General features: G+C 44.6%; 1 long non-coding RNA gene across 1 annotated transcript; it reads right to left on the bottom strand.

Annotated features, from left to right (window-relative positions):
* Positions 1 to 3,220: 3,220 nt before the first annotated feature.
* On the bottom strand, positions 3,221 to 17,202 carry LOC130149258 (uncharacterized). The gene is made up of 3 exons (XR_008821846.1): positions 16,217 to 17,202; positions 11,531 to 11,671; positions 3,221 to 3,528 (listed from the first exon to the last, which is right to left on the bottom strand). It is a non-coding gene; the product is annotated as an uncharacterized LOC130149258 (long non-coding RNA).
* Between the last annotated feature and the right edge of the window lie 536 nt (positions 17,203 to 17,738).

The raw sequence follows: 17,738 nt of genomic DNA, 5'->3' as shown, positions 1-17,738 counted from the left end.
GATCTGCTGATGCACCACCAAAAGGCAAAGCAACAGAGCCCGTATTTATTGAGATGACAAGACCCTGAAAAGCAATCATACTGTTCCTGTGAAACAGTTTTGGATGTCTGTGGCTGACAATACCAGATGCAGGTTTGTCTGTACAGATACGGGGAGAAGGGAAAGGGACTGTGGCCCCTCATACCTGGGACTTGGAGATGCTCCTTGTTGTCTTCCACACAGTGGCTTCATCACCTCCTGCATGAAGTTCAATTAAGCCACAGGACAACCACAAGGAGCATGTTGCAGGAGATGCCCCTGTGCTATTTCTTTCTCTGCTTCTCTGTGGAGGCCAGATTTGGAGGGGGCTGAGCACAAGGCATGCCAAGAAAGGTCCCCTGAGGAATACCACCAGATCATAGCTCAGTTCCAAGCAGGGAGTCAGATTGCCACGCACAGTTCAAAGCAGCTTTTAGAGAAAAAAAAATTGTAATCTGTGGCCAGCTAGCCTTTGAAACTTTTATTCCACGGTATAGTAAAACTTTTGGCATTATCAATTATTTGTACTACATTTCTCTTGGAGAGATGCAGCTCACTTTTTCTCTGTTAGGTGTCTTTCTACTTGCTGTATTAGAGAATGCCACCAGAATAAATACTGCTTATAAGCCTGTGGAGTGTATGATATGGCTGGGAGCTGGGAAAAAATGTTTTGCCTGTGCCTTGCCAGCTTTGTGGTAGCGTAAGGCTGAAGACAGGCATCAAAACATTAACTGAGAAAATGCAAAACAGACTTGACCATATTTTGCACTTACCAGAGCCTTACTCAAGTTTATAGCAGTAAATATGTTCGTAGCTGCTTTCAGAAACATCTATAATGAACTCTGCTGTGTGCAAGTACCTAGCGCTTTTGATACTTAAACTTCAAAGAAGGGAAATAGCTCCACGGATATCATTCAGAACTAAATGCTGCTATCCCTGCTTTGATGAATTATTATTTTACTACCTACCAAGTATTGTACAAGTCATGATGAATTTGAGTGGCTGATTCATGCTGTCTACAACTTAACCTCAGCCATTTACAATTACACCAGACAGGACTGCTGATTTCAGCTGACACCTAACCTAATTCCTACAGCGCTGAAGCCTGTTGAATGCTGGGGAGGAATTCTCTGCAGAGCAACTCACCCAAAAATAGACTTGACATGAGGCAAAACTTAAGCATTGGGAACAGCATCTTACCCTAATCTAACATCCACACAACAGCTCCAGAGCAGTGGGAATTCTGTAACCACGCTGTGACCGCTGTAATAGTGTATAGGTTAGAGGAGCAGCCGCAGCATCTTGTTCCATGTGAAAGAAGGAGCAGAGCCAAACACAGCCCATAATCATCCGTAAGGGGTTGCTTAGGACAAATAGACTTGGCCATGGCTAGATGGTTGTGTTTTTGACATTTGGAATGGCTTCCTTTTCTTTTGGAAAAGAACATTGCAGATGGACTTGCTGTCCACTATAGCCAGGACAGTACTCCACTAGGTAGGGTTAAAAATGTAATCCCACCACAAATCTTGAATATATTGTGTTTTATTTCTGCAAAGAGGATAAAACCAATTCTATTGCTTTAAGTAGCACACCTTAAATTATACTCTCTGCATGTATATCTTATTACTACCTCGTTTTTGAAGTGTGGGGATGCTTGTAACTTGTATATATTTTTAAGTTGGTTTTTTTGGTCCCCTTTTGCTCTGCTCTTAATTTTCACTCTATGTGTACGTTCATATGTCACCGAACCATCAGTTGTCCAAACACACCTAACTATCTTGCTATGTGATGAAAAGACTGGTTTTCATATAATCCTACTACATCTCATGCTACTTGTACCTTAGTTTCCTAAGGCAATGAGGTTAATGTAATCACACACTGTATATTTATGTGTATGCATAACCTGAACCAGTCTCCTCCTGGTAACCTTTGATCCTGCTGGACAACCAGTCCAATGTAACAGCTGTGGCACCCTCTGATGTTTTCAGTTCCTCCAGCTGGGCAAACAGGCAAGCAGACAGTGAGGAGAAAACCCCCATGAACTCTCCCACTGAGGATGTTACAGCATGGATGCCCTGGCTGACTGCAGAGAATAAAATGCCCTCAACTCTTTAGTCCTGGGGAAACAACTGGAGTCTGCATCTAATTAAACAGCAGTAATCACCACTGCAAGACAAAACCATAGGAAACCAGGCTCCATCACCTCCACAGCTCTTGGATGAGTTGGGTACCACCTAGATACTGGTTAAGGTTTAAGTTGCCTCTTGAGACATGGCTGCTGCCACATTCCTTCTCAGGGGACACATAACCCAAGTTTTTCCACCACTGAAGCTTACTGAACATTCAAGGAACATTTCTTGCAGAGAAACTCACCCCAAAATAACCTGTATTAATGAAGCTGTAGAGCCCTTCTATAGGCCCAAAGGCCACCATGCTTTACAAATTAACCTCTGATGGTACATGCCCTTTTCTTTGCTCTTTAAGGTTCTCAGCAATTTGCTACCTTCACAATGACTGACAATCACAGCATGGTCCAAACTGTGGATGTGGATTCAGAGGTGGGGGAGGAGAGAGCAAAGCCCATTGACCCAGTCTGCTTTGGCTGCTGGCGGCTGCTATCACCTTAGGTCTACAGATAGCCCACGCGCAGGATACTCAACTCATCCTTTCACCCTTCTTGCCCTGTAGTCTGGAGAATTGACTATGTTACCAAAGCTACAGAGGCCCGCTGTGTAAGCCAGTGTGTTGAAATGCCTTTTTTCCAATCCCCGATCAGTAGGCACCAGCGTGCTTTCTCAGCAGCACAGCTTGACCCACCTACAGGCAGCCAAAGCTGGGAAAAGAGCATGTAAGAAGTCCTGCCAACTCATCAGGCAGCATCACTTCCTCATACCCAATTGGCTGCAAATTGCTGTCTTGCTAAAATGATGACTAGAGTTGGATCAGAAAATGTGGCTTCCCATACACTGTTCATTTTGTTCATGGAAATGCCTTGTTCCTATAACAGCATTACCTCCATACAGCCAGTAGGAAGTGTCCTGGTTTTGCAAATCATAGAATATCTCAGGCTGGAAGACACCCAAAGTGATCATTTAGTCCAGCTCCCTGCTCCTCACCGGACTACCTAACACTAAGCCATATGACTAAGAGCATCATCCAGATACTCCCTGAACTCTGACAGCCTTGGTGCCACGAGCACTTCCCTGAGGAGCCTGTTCCAGTGACTGACCACTCTCTCTGCAAAGAGCCTTTTCCTAATGTCCAGTCTGAACTTCCCCTGACCCACCTTCATTCCATTTCCTCTTGTCCTATTGCTGGTCACCAGAAAGAAGAGATCAGTGCCTCCCACCTTGGGGAAGTTGTAGACTGTGATGAGGACACCCCTCAGACCTCTTCTCCAAGCTGAAGAAGCCAAGTGACTTCAGCTGCTCACTTCACCTTGGTGACACCTCCAACCTAGGTGGACCATCATCTTCATCATTGCTTGCTTTCACTTCCAGAGCCTCATACCTGTTGTAAAGAAAAGAGTAGAGATTAAGCATTGCTTTATGATAAGCACAACTTGCATTTTTTTGAACAAAATACACTAAAATTAGCTAAACAACCAACACATAAGGTAATCCCTTACCAAAACATCAAATGAGTATTCCTGCCAAGATCTACGAGAGCATCAGAGAACATCAGGAGTAGGGCTGCTGCATGAGAGAGGATAAGCCAGAAGCCAAGGGTAACCCCAGTGCCCTCACCACCAAGGGTGTCATCCCACAGGGTATGAACAGGGTGGGGATAACATACTGAAGTGACTACCCCCTACAGGGCACACTGATGGATTGGGTCTAGGGGACATTCCAGGGTCCAGTCATGAGCAGCAGGAGACAGAGCTGCAGGTCCACCAAGGACACTAGGTCAGAGACAGAACTGAGTACCAGCATTCCCACAGCAGCCTAGGCAAGAACTAAAGGCCCAGGACTGCACTTAAATAGAACTCCTGGGCCCATTGCCAGAGAGGGTGAGTGGGTGGGTGCGGGGGCTGGCAGGTGAGACTGGTCTGGGCTATTAAGGTCTATTAGTGCCCTAAGGGCACTGAAAGGAGCTTGAAAATTTGCTCCTAGTCAGGTATCAGGACATCTGTTGCTGCTCACAGTTTCCTCTGTCTGTTCACCTGTCACCCCAGAAGTAGTTTCTGCACAAAACCTTCTGTGGTCCGAGACTAGCAGTATGTGATGGAGGAATCACAGCGTGCACCTACACAAAGGAAAAGCCACTATGGACACGATGGCTGGAGCCACAGATGGTGACACCAGTCATGAAAGAATGATTCAAAGGTGATGGATCACCATCCAGCACTAGAAACCCCCTGCAGGACAAAGACAAAAGCGTAGCTGATAAACTAAATGTTTTTTAGTTTCTGGGTCAGCGAGGCAGGTTTATTGCAGAGTACCTCCGAACTGATCAGCTGGCTAGTTCAAGGACAAACCTGCACACCTGGGTTATCTTGCAGTGGAAAGCAGTGCGTGGATGGGAGGAAAGGGGAAGGTAGGGAAAGAATGTATGGAAACTTGTGTGTTGCTGGGTCTCTGTGTCAGGACCTGTCCAGGGCTCCTGCCCACCCCAGCAAGATAGGCAGTGCTCCCAGGACCCACCATCCACACAGAGCCAGATTATTCCATGACAGATAGCATAGCCAGGGTGGAGCAACCAGCAAGAAATAAACCAAATTTAATTGCCAGTATTGCCCCCCAAACAATGGATGCCCAACCACAACATGCCCAACTACCCCAATCTCCAAAGTCAACAGGAGAGAAAGAAAATTCTCACAAAAACAAGTTTACATTTTGCACTTTGATACCTTATCAACACAAAGTGAGGAATGACACCTACTGAATACTTCCCACATTCTGAAGCATCACCATAAGATGCTTCTTGGTGTTTGAACATTAAAACTATCATAGGGTAAAGCAGTATTGCTGTGAGGGTAAAAGGCAGAGCAAGAATTCACTTTTTGGCAGTATTATGTTTGTGTGATGATAAAACGTCTTTGCTAGCTCAGACCTGTGTTTGGAAAAAACATACCTCTAAATGGATTTTTTTTTCCAGTATTGCCATCTTTGTTGGAGCTTTGTTGCCAAGATAGCTAATGGTATAAAAATACCTGTGCGAATGCAAGCACTGGAAAGGCAGACAGAAAACTTTGCCATTTAATGTGTTAGGAAATGTCTATAAAGATGTTACACAGAGCAACAGCCTTTTTTCTTGTTATGGTGCCGACACAGTGTTAGGTCATGCTGGCTTTACCTGTAAGCTTATCCACAGCATCTCACCCTTTAGGAATCCCTGCTACAATTTTGGTTGAAGTACCTTTCTGGAAAAGAGGACTCTTGAGAAAGAAGAGCAGTTGTACAAGATGACCTAACAGTTGAATAATCTTTTCCCTTTAGGCAAAGCATGAGAGAACATGAAAGCAACCAAACAGGGTGATCAGAAATAACTGGAAATACATGTCCTGAAGGGTGGTACGTGATAGATACCAAGGGTCACTCAAAAACACACCACCAGTTATTTGCCCCTTCTAAAGTCACGGAGCTTTGGAGATTCACACTCCCCTTTATTCTCTTTGAGACATATACACACTCATTTACACACACACAGAGTGCCAGGATCTACACAAGTATGTACCATTGATGGAAAATAAATGGCAGTATAGAAGCCCTTGAGATCCAAGAATGTTTGAGGGTATGTTAGTGAACTGACAGGCTCTCCCTGCAGGTATCTACCATACACATGTTGCCCAAAGATGCACACATTATATTACACTTTGTTGAACATACGTTTCCTCAAGTTGTCTCTGCAGAGCTAATTCACCATAATGACAGCGGACTGCAAAGCCCATTACTTAGACAGGACAGTATTAATATGCATTTTATTTAAAGGAGCCTCGTTAGCTCACTGCTGGGGAACACATAAGCAAATCATCATTCATTAGGGAAGCCTGAGTAACATTGTGAGCTCTAGGACCCAGTTTTGATTCAGTCTGAAGTTATCTCCAGGCACACATCCAGTGTTTCTTCAGAGATGTAGCGACATAGAAAGAGTAGTTTTTCCTAAAGTTAATTTTGTATTTTTCTGCTCTTTAGATGTATATCAGGTGAATCAAACACCTGAGAAGTGACTTTCTTAATAAAAAACCAATAATAGGAAGTAGGTCAGATGCTAGTCTCATTTACAACTTCATTGACTTCCGTGGGGGTTTGGTGATCTCTCAAGGACAAAATTTTGTCTCCATATTCCTAGAAAAGGTTATGGTTAGAAAATCCAAAACCGTCTAACCGTTGCGCAATCATCAAGTATGTAAGTAATAGAACTGCTGATGTACAAAGAGTTTTCGGACTATGCCTGTGAGATGGGCTGTTAGCCTTTTTGGAGAACAACGTTGCCTCTTTCCTCTCCTTGAACCAGAATGCAGAAAAATACAACATCCCTCCCTGAACAGACTGCCTAGGATATGGGGTAGGGTTAGGGCAAAGGGAGCCAGACTTGGGCTTTCCTGAGGCAGACTAGCAGCACCCTCCCCCATACCCTTACAGGTGGTCTTGGTAGTTTGGGGGATCAGGTCAGATGGCTTGTGCCAGTTACCAGGCACATTAGGGAGGGAGTCAGAGCATCCTGCAGGAGAACTGTATTGCAGGAGGGAAACCGGCTGGCCTTAATGGTAGCAAAGGGGTAGGCAGACTGGAGGCGGCTGTAGGGGGACATCTGGGCTGTGGGACCACTGCACCACACCTGAGTCACACGGGCTGCAAGAATAGTTTTGAGGACCAGGGCTCCAGGCTGGCTGCTAGTAACATCAGGAAGGGAAGGCACATGAAGCTTTTAAGCAAAGGAGAAGATTTGTGGCTCCAGGGAAGAGGGCAAAGGAAGACAAAGGGTGAAATCTCACCTCAGGTCAGCAGTGAGACTAACAGCTCTCCAGTTTGGAACTAAACAACTAACTATGTGTGCTCACAGCCCAGAAAGCTGACCATATCCTGGATAACATAAAAAGAAGCATGGCCAGGAGGTCATGGGACACGATTCTGCACCTCTACTCCACCCTGGTGAGACCCCTCGTGGTGTACTGCGTCCAGCTCTGGAGTCCTCAGCACAGGGAGGACATAGACCTGTTGGAGCAGGTCCAGAGGAGGGGCACACAGATGATCAGAGGGATGGAACACCTCTCCTGTGAAAAAAAAAAAGCTGAGAGTTGGGGTTGTTCAGCCTGGAGAAGAGAAGGCTCTGGAAAGACCTTATTGTAGCCTTTCAATACTTAAAGGCAGCTTATAAGAAAGATGGAGACAGACTTTTTAGTAGGGCCTGTCGTGATAGGACAAGGGGTAATGGTTTTAAACTAAAAGAGGGCAGATTCAGACTAGATATAAGGACAAACAAATTTTTTCTGATGAGGGTGGTGAAACATTGGAACAAGTTGCCCAGAGAAGTTGTGGATGTCCCCTCCCTGGAAACATTCAAGGCCAGGTTGGACAGGGCTCTAAGCAACCTGATCTAGTTGAAGACGTCCCTGCTTATTGCAGAGGTGTTGGACTAGGTGACCTTTAAAGGTCCCTTCCAACCTAAACTATTCTACGATTCTATGAACCAGAAATCCTGTAGCAATAAAATATCTGAAACCCTTGCAGGGGAAGGGTTTGGGTTTAGACTGGTCTTAACCAGTCTGTAAAGTTGAATAAATCAAAAAAGAAGTGTTTAAATATCCCTAAATTTATCTTAAAATTTGCCTGACTTACAGTGAGACCTAAAGATAATGTGAGAGAAAATTGCTGTCCCTGCGTCAGCCCACCATGAAATGCTTTAAAGGTGGCTAGTCTTCCATGCATGAAGGGAAAGCTTTCCAAATAACTCTTTTAACCTGTCTCAGAGATGTCTTAAAAGATGTAGCCAGTGCACATAGTGCAGTGAGGCATGAGTATACTGAGGAATTAGTTCAAACCTTGGTTTGGGAATTGAACTGAGGCACAGAATTGAGAACACCAGACACAAGATAGCCTGAACAAGGAGACCACACACACACAAGCACAGCACATCCTCATGGAGGGACAGACAAAGAACAGACAATGCTTTTGCTTCTGGCTGATGGAAGTTCTATCTCCACGCCGAGGTGCAAACAGTGATATTTTATCCTGGCTTGTGTCATGTCTAAGACACAGTGGCTTGGACAAGGCCTGATGAGGATGCTATAAACACATGCCCCAAGAAACTAGTATCACTGTAAGAAAGCCCAGGAGCAAACCTGACCAGTAGACCCTTAGTCATGGCTTGTTAAGTCATGTCCTTGCTCTGTTTTTGTCTACTGCATTCAACTGTCCCCAGGGTTTGGGGTAGGGGTCTCTGTCACTAAACAGTATGAATGAGGCTGCACTAATTTTGGTTCCTTTCACTCTGCACTGCGCTCCTAAAATATTGTAGCTGGTCTTGTACCCTGAAATGGTTTTGCAAGTCCTCATGCTATTTATCAGGGCATGAAACAAGTGCCCTCAGATGGGCTACATACTTGGGTAGAACCCAGCGCAGTCCTCACATCAGATCATTCACCCTGAACACAAAAAATGGCAGCTTGCGGTCAAGAGGGCACCAAATGGCTTACGCTTTGCTGACCAGGAGTGTGGATGTCTCACTACAACTGCACCTGCGGGCTTGCCCTTAAACAAGCAGGGTGACAAGGCCCTTTGGAAAGGTGACATGTGAAGTTGCACAGAGGTGGTACAAGTCTTCATCGGTTCTGATTCCCCCTCGTCTCTGAGGGCCGATGCACCTGCAACTTCCAAGATTCCTCCCCTATGAAGAGAAAGCAAAGCCAGCAATTCAGCCCCATCTTTTCTAAAAATAATTTAAAGGAATTATTTCCCAAGTTTCCCATCTTTCCTGATGCCCCACATCAAGTAAAAGACCTTTAAATAGCAACAAGTCACAGGAGATGCTAGCGATTTTCCTGTTCTGAGTGGGGAGAACCATTTCTTTAATGACAACCCCAATGGGACCAGGACTAGTTCTTTCTTCATTTGTCACTGAGCGCAGCACTCAAAAACTATATGTTGTGATGCCTAGTGCATTCTTGTGACAAGTATATCAACTCCCAGTCAGATGGCAAGAGCTTTACAGAAAGGTTGCCATGTACGTGCTCTGAATTGTATTATTATGCACATACACTTGTAAACACGTTGCATTGTTTTTGTGATCATAATCAAGCTGTGGATGCAAAGCAGACACCACCATCAGGTTCCGGCACCTGAGCAGAACTTCCATCGCAAAAGCAGATCAGTCAGGTGTAGCATAGGGTTGCCAGGTTCCCAAAAGGCTGTAGCTCTAACAGTTGGCATCTCAACAACACCCTCCGTGTGTGTTTGCTTCCACCCTTTTGCGCTGCTGCCAGGGTATGTGCTTATGCGCACAGATCATGTCCTGTGTAAGCAAGCACTGTGAAAGGGAGCATGTCCTTCACGTGAGTACACACATGTAAGTTCAGAGTAAACATCTCTCATTTATATGGAGAATTATCATTAGGGCCAATTGTTGCCTTTGGACTCTAACTAGTAAAGTACATTTATAGAGTAGTAAAAACATACTGAAGGATTCTCCACCCAGTGGGATGGAGAGTAACCTATTTTAGATCTTTCTATTACTTATGTAAAACCCATTGAAGATACACTCCTAACTACATGAACTTCAACACAGGTAAAGAATGATGTTATATGACCATTCCTTAATTTCTGTAAAGTTTAAATGAAGATATCTTTTTTGCTTGTTGAAGTCTTTTCTCCTTATATATATGTTTTTTAAAATTATTTTACCGAGCTCTATGCCTAGTTTCCTGTAGCAGAAGTTGACTGATTTGAATACCGCTGCTTGAAAACCTTGAAGAGCTGAAAGGCTGGTGATATTTTTTTTAAAATCATTAGACCTGACTGAAAATATTCCATTGATATAATTTTTTTTTCCTTTTTCCTTTAGTGGAACAGCTAAGAGCATGCAAACACACATGAACTTAACTATATGCTTAACCCTTTGCAAAAGAAGAACCCTATAATTCTGCCTGTGAAAGCACGAGAATCCCCCACACTTCATTTTTATGCACATGCATATATACCCACGAGAAGCTTTGGCTCATCCTTTTTACAGGCAATTAGTTATTTGAGCTTTTTGATTAAATTATATGTGAAAGATCAGTGTTTCAGAGTCCCAGTGCTTTAATAGCGATTTAATTGTATGTTTTGGGTAAGTGCCAAAGTGATGAATGGAGTTATCACAAATGACAATCTCTGCAAGTGAAAACACCAGCTCTGTGGTACACTAAGCAGCACCAAACTGGCCAGGTAAGAGTTAAGTGGCAAAATAAAGGAGCTGATACAAGCAAAACCCCAAAAACTACTGAGCTTGCATTTGCCTTTTGGGAGGACAGTGCAGAGTCCAAACGCTTCAGGTACTGAGGTTTAAAATATAATCAGGTCAGAGGTATTACACTGGGTATTTCTGGTGCAGATCAAAGGGAATTCTAAAGAGCTCAATTAATCCTTCTGTCCCAGTATGATGCCTGCTCCCACATAAGCAAACTCCTGTGGGCCAGTGTTCATTATACTAAGGTGGTATCTTTGTAGTGGCCAGTTCACAACCACTGCTGAGGATCTGCAAGAAAGCCCATGAAGCATGGATTGGTTTTTTGCATGAAATGGGAGTTAAACATCAGATATTCTCTCTTAAACCATTCCGTACTTCGACCAGTTCTTATTAATATACACACATGCAGTTCTCTTTCATATCCCTTTTCTCTCTTGGAATTCAGTCCTCTGTGGAGATGGTGTGCAGGTTGGAGGCAGGTTGGGCTAATGAAGATGGTAGCCAGTGCAAATATATTCTTACTGAATTTCTGTGGTATAAACCAACCTGGTTTTCTAGGTATACACAGGAAGATGTCCACAGATGCCTCCTGTGCCTGAGCTCTTCCTTCACTGGAAGAGGCTGGTACAGGTGCGGCACACCTGTGTGAGCAGCAGGCAGGGGAACACAGCAAAGATGACACTCAAACACCTGTGCTAAGGTGCAACTCCCCCCCTCACCACTCCCCTCCTGCAGCACGAAGTGGAGCAGACTCCCCAGTCCTCCCACCCACTGGCAGCACACACCAACCCATTGGTGTGCCCTGCAGCTCCAGCTGCTGCTTCTGGCAGGACCCCTCACTTCTGGTCTCAGCAAAGACAACCTCAAGAGACAGCAGAAGAGGCTTGGCACAGCCTTGGATGAACTTTTCTTGTGTTCTTACAGATATTTTGTAGCCTGTCTTCCTCTGGAGCAGGAGGAGCACTGCTCAGCTCAATCTCACAGCAGACATCCCGCCTCAGTCCCTGGGCCCCTCCCTACAGTAGCGCTGAACATCTCCTCAGCCTTTGAGGACTACATGTTCTTGTCATAAGAATCAAAACATTTGAGTCTCTGCTAAATTAACACTTAAATGATATGTACATACCTATCTTCCCTTCTTTTGTTGTAGCATAACTATCAGAACAGAGGAGAAGTTGCCACTATCCCAGGGGAACTGTCGGATGACTGTGAGCCAGTCTGGCAATTTCTGATACATCAATTACTTCGTTGCTTCCAAGCCTCAAAACTGTAATAACAAATACATCGGGGTTTACACACAATCATTTTCTAGATCCACAGATTTCAGTCCCTTGCAGAAGGTGTATGCTACCATCTCTGAGGATGTGCCTCCACGCTTGGTACCACCACAGCTCTCCTAAGGTCTAGGGGCAGGGCTGCTTCTTGCTGTATTTCAGGAAGGCTCATTCTATTTTTAAAAGGATGCAAATCATTTTAATCATTGCAGTTAATCAGCACTGGAAGTTGGGCAGCTAGTTATAAACTTCTTTACATACTCTTTCGCTGTCTTGCACTATCCACATGAGACAGATCTAACTATGATAAAAAATCTGACCTAAGGCACCAAAGACATCATTGTTGATTGAACTAAGGCTGGAGTGTCAAACTGGTGTCAGGAGCCTGGGGTGGGAGGAAGGCTACGAGAGCCATGTCCTCAGCTGATGTCATGCCATCCAGCCTGAGAAGAAAGCTTAGTTCACATACAACCCTTTGTATAGGCACGCTCTAGCTGCCAACTTTAAACACCAAGGATTTATTTTAACTGCCTGTCCGTTATTATAGGCTCTGCAAAAGCACACTCTGTAATGGGATCCCTGAAAGAAACTCCAAAGGGAGAAAAATTCCAGCATATTTTTGCTTGCATTCACAGACATGGGCAGAGAGCAAGGAGGCCATATGGTCTAACTTCAGCACCTCTCATCCATCAAACCAGTTAGTCCCTCTAGTACTTCATATACAAATCAGAAAAACCACCGGCTGGGCCAACACGAAGCTTCCTGCCCAGGAATGTTTGGGCTGCAGAGGAGCAAATCCTGCCAGTGGGCAAGCAAAAGCTAGCACTCGAACAGGAGCCTGAGACGCAGGGCTACACTTGCTATTTAGAGGGTTTAGTGTTTTCAAGTACATCTGAGAAGAAGCAGCGGTCAAACACCTTTCGGGTATACCGGTGTAACTCCAGGGACAGCCCCAAGCTGTGGCGGTGTAACCAAGAACAGCCTTCTAAGGATACTTGTGAAGTAGTGCACAAAATGCTTTGCTCATCCTTACTAAAGCTTAGAGAACATGAACTACAAGGCCTGTTGGTTTCCAGATGAGGTGGGCTTTCTGTTATCTGGCATCATATGTGGGACACAGTAACAGAACTGCTACTAATTTTTGTAATTATGATATTATCATTTTACCTGGAATTTCTGAGATGACCCCAACCCTCAACTTACTTTCTGGTGGAGGAGTCAGTCCACTCAGGTATATTTTGATGCAGTTCATCAAGACAGAAACTGCTTTTTTTTGGCTGCGTTCCCAGCCTAAGGTGTCTCATGAGTGGGCTCTGTGAATCATCATCAAACACAGGTAGGAGTAAGCTCCGATTAATTTGTGCAATATATTGGCATAATGGGATACCTAAGTTTTTTCCAGAAATTGGGAAAATAATAGAAAGTCAAAGTCAAAAGTGAACCACAAAATGCTACCTCATCAGTCTTTTTGGACTAGCTGACCTCCAGAGGTCTGTTCCAATTCAAATCATTCTGTGCTAATTATTTCTTCCGTGAAGTTTGGGTTCTGCCATACACATCCAAAACACAGATGAAGAACCAGTGTTTCAACCTGATTCATGTCCTTTAGCTCCACACCCAAAAAGCTCTAGCAAAACTAGCAAGAGTGTTGATGGAGTGAAATCCTACTCCAGGCACGGGTGCCGCAGGTTCCAAAGCCTGCTATGAAAATGCAGCTCTGCATGTTCATGCCCCACTCCATGCCCTGTGTTTGGAGGTTGGCAAGATGAAAGCAGGTGTGTTACCTTCCAGATACACTCTGACTAAACACATTTCTCCAAAGAAGCCAGCCCAGCTGGCCATGAGTTTGTTATGCCTGTTAGCCATGACTGCAGCTGAGAGACGTCTTTTTGGGTTTGATCCAGAGCCTGTGGAAATTGATAGAAAAATTCACCCACTTCCAAAGGTGTTCTGAGAGAGTCTTCTGCTCCCATGCAGTACAAATAATATTTTGAAGTATCACATGAGGCAGATAGTCATTAGGACAGTAGGCACCGCTTTTTTTTTGGCTGTATGAGAAGAATCCAATGCTTTGGCATTTATTTAGTAAATCACAGTTAGGTTAGGGGAGTTATGAAGGGAAGGACACAAGGAAATACCAGATGGAAGAAGTGGTCAAAATGAAGAATTTCTTGAGAACTGCCATTGGAATTTCTTTTTGCATATGAAGACAAAAGATCGGGGTTTTTTGCCCTTGCGCTTCTGCTGAAGATTTCCCTTTAAAGCACCACTTACTTCACAAGGGAGAGATGCTTCACAGGAAAAAGCCAGGACCAGCACAAACAGGAAAACAGTGAGAATGAGCAGGACCAGTTGTTCAGACTTGCAGAGCAAAAAACCCCAAAACAAAACCCAAATAAGACAGACAATTAAATATGTGAGAACTGGCTCGGCTCTTTATTAGGTTGTTTGGATTAACATATCCACAAGGAAGAAAAAGACACCTTGTATGTTTGCAGTTCAAGAGCTCAACCTTCCTTAACCCTCACTGCTTCCTGAGAAAGGGTGTCCCCACAGCTACTGCAGATGGGGCAAAGAGCTCGACCTGCAAAATGCTGAGGGAGATCTATGGAGAGGGAAAGGCCTGAAAAGCAAGAATGAGAGAACGCCACAGGGGCCTGTCCTGCTCTCACAGCCGCACGCCCCTAATTTCCTCTGTCTAGCTCCAGAGCACCCACTCCACCTCTGGGTCAATGGGCCACCAAAACAATTCCCAACGGCAAGCAGGAAGATGCCCATTTCAATAACCACTTTAGGAACAAGCCATTAACCCTTCAACTTCAGAGGCATCCTTTCCTTTTGTGGAGTTTTGTCGTGACCACACACACACAACTGCAATCTGTTGCTCACCACAGTCAAAACGAATTTGCAGTTTTCCTGTCACATGAAAAGCCCCATGCTACCCACCCGAGAAGGCACTCAGCCTGTGTTACGTGAAATTTGGCCATTCAGGCTTTGAAAAAAATCAATAGATAAATGAACAACTGGACGTGCCCTTGGGTCAACTCTGCCCCGCAGCTCCCATCATCCCTCCAGGGCAGATAGGGCTGAGCAGACCCAGTGGGCATTGACCACTCAGGTCCTTGCTGTACAGGTCCTGGAAAGCAAGCAAAGCTGTGGGTGGTACCTCTCTGCTTTTTGGTCAACAGAAGAGCAGCACAGGCCTCTGCTCAGAAGTTAAGGCTACCTGAGTGCATGCAACTGTAATTCATTACAAAAACTGTAATTTCTCAGGAGCTACCCATGACTATCTCAATGTACGGTATCAAAGACTGAAGCACTGTTACCATGAACCTTCTAATTCTGCAGTCAGAAAGACTTTTTGTCGGTAAGTATAAAGTGTGTCCCTTTTTCCTCACAACTTCATGAACAGGAATCCCACACAGGCTGCGTTCAGACCTTCCATACCCTGCAAAATTCAGAGGTACTAAAGAAATTGTATGTAAAACCCTGCCAGAATGCATTACCTCTCTAGCATCTCCTCTCCACAATTCCCAGCTGTACTGGTGGGAGCCCAGCCCTACAACACCAGGGCCTCTCCAGCTACCAGTTACAAGTGGCAGCAAGTTGCTTTTTCACAATTCTCCTCTTCTCCACTTGGGACCTTCTCAGTGGCTGAACACAACCTTTCCTTTCGGCTCTCCTGCAGTAAGAGGTAAGGCTTCCCACCTCCTGAGCAGGGATCTAGAGAGGTTCTTCCCAGCAATTCCAACAGTATATTTTTCATCAGAGTGTTGGTGGGCTTTTTTTCCCCATAGGGTTGTTCATCTACCTCCTCCACTTGGATTTATCCTTTTTTCTGGACTGTGGTACCTTTTCTGAGATCCAAACCCAAATGGAAATAACCAGAGAGCTGTGTTAGCTCAGCACAAAAGATGCTCAGAACCAAAGCAGTTTTGAGAAGGAAGCCTGTGTGCATGTTTACGATGCTTCCTGCCAGTGCCTACAGACCACTAATCACAGCTCCTTTGCATCAGCAATTTGCAGAAACAAGCTCTTTAGGCAGCAATGCTATTTCTCCTGTGCTGTGGACATGAGTATGATTAAATATATTCCTGGAGCACTGTGGCCTGACTTTTTTTTTATTTTTTTTTCTTTCAGAAAAGCAGCCAATGATCTTGGATGTCCCATCTGAGACATCTGACTTCCAGAGGGGAATGTCAGGAATTTCCGAAGAATCAAAACCCCATACCCAGCATATGTTTTGAACTGGACACCCAAAACAAAGTCACTTGGAAGTAGGTTACTGTTGTCTGAACACTCCCAAATATCTCTGAAGACACTGACAAGGAAGTGATGTGTCCATCAGAAAACTACAAACTATTTAGAACTGCTAGGCACCAGAAAAAACATCAATAAAAACCTGTTTGACATCCAATTGCAAAGTAAAAAAAGTTTTAAAATAAGAAGAAAAAAAAAGAAAAAAAGGAAAAAAAAACCCGAGAAAAGCGTGGCAAAGCCAGTATTAGCTCTTAAAATGGGAAAATCTTCCAACTCACCCACTTCAGTGGCGTGTCCTTGGCAAAGCTGGGGTTAAGAGTGGCCCAGCCAGAGGTACCACACCAGCTCCCAGCAATCAGCCACGTCAGTACTTGCTGCCAAAAATCTCCTCTGGGATCACTACGCCTACGTATTTGCTATTCTGCCTAGAAGGCCCCCAGTAAAGGACAGGGGCAGAGCGCTGGAGAGGGCAGGAAGGGGGTGCATCGCACCGACACCTGGAGCAGGACATGATACCTGGGCTCCACCAGCTGGTTACGGGCTCTGAGAGGTTTGATCTTTTCTTGCAGCTCTCTCCGGCTCAGGCTTTATGCTCACAGTTTGGCTGAAAGCAGGCTCCGGACTGCACAAAAGCTAAAACCGGAGCAGGGGAATTCTTGCCCTTGGCATGAACAGCTACCACAGCAGCTGGCCGAAAATATTATAATACATGGGAATCTGGCAGGTGGCTCAGGGCTGCATAGCTTTTGGGGAAATATTCTGTATTGCACCCCAGAAAGCAGGAGACGAGAGAAAACACATTTTGTGCATGCGGCAAAGTGATAAATAAAAGATTTAAATAATGTCAAAGAGACCATCCACATTTAATGTTAAATATAAAGCCCATAAATTACTACAAAATCTTCCCGGGTGCTGACAGCCAAGCCAGATAACTCTCAGGGAAGGGATACCACGTACATACCGCAAGTTCTCCAGATGGCATAGGAGTTTGACAGGAGATCGTGCTGCTGCGAGCACTAAGGGAGGCACTTAGTGGTCTGCAGGCTCCGGAGCCCTGTTAGCAAGTGCTGTTTTCCATGCATAAAATGAGGAAGGACCTTCTGCATGGGCAGGGTTACCCCATGCCTCTGCCGTGTGGGTGACACTGAAGCCTTGTCCGACTTCTCAAGCAAACCTACTTCTCCAGAACCATTTTGATCCTTGTGGATGTTGACCTAATTGTAGGTAATAGAACAAGCTGGATTCAAATTCCCTGTGCTGAAGACAGAACTCCAGTCCATCATAGAAAGGGTTCACTTCCTCCCCCCCCATCCCGCTACATACTTCTTCCAGGGAACTGTAAATGCTTTTGAAAGAAAAGAAGGAAAATAGTGATGAAAGGTTTTGAGTATCTGTACAAGCCATCAATTTCTGAAGCATTCTCTCCAGAACAAGTTTTTAGATATTTTGGGGTATTTTGCTGCTGTGATGCTCACAATTTAATACAATGACGCTCATGAAATCAGCATGATGCCATAATGTTTTGTGCTGGTGCCAGCTGGAAGAAAAGCCAACTTTCTGTGGGTCTCATTCTTTTGAACAGAATATTAAAAATTCACTGAGTTAATTCTGTGAGTTTGCCTTGGCTCAGCAATGGGAATATATATCTGGAGTTAGAACAACATATTTAAACTATATCCTGGAGAAATGGATTCAACACAAAGATGCATCCTGTAGTTTTTAATTATATTTTTTTCCAAAGCCATCTAGTTAGATTTAGATTAATACTAAGTCAAATTCAATAGTAGATCTGTGACCAGT

Source organism: Falco biarmicus, chromosome 4 (genome assembly GCF_023638135.1).
Source record: "Falco biarmicus isolate bFalBia1 chromosome 4, bFalBia1.pri, whole genome shotgun sequence".
Taxonomy (NCBI): Eukaryota; Metazoa; Chordata; class Aves; order Falconiformes; family Falconidae; genus Falco; species Falco biarmicus.
This window is presented reverse-complemented; position numbering and strand designations above follow the sequence as displayed.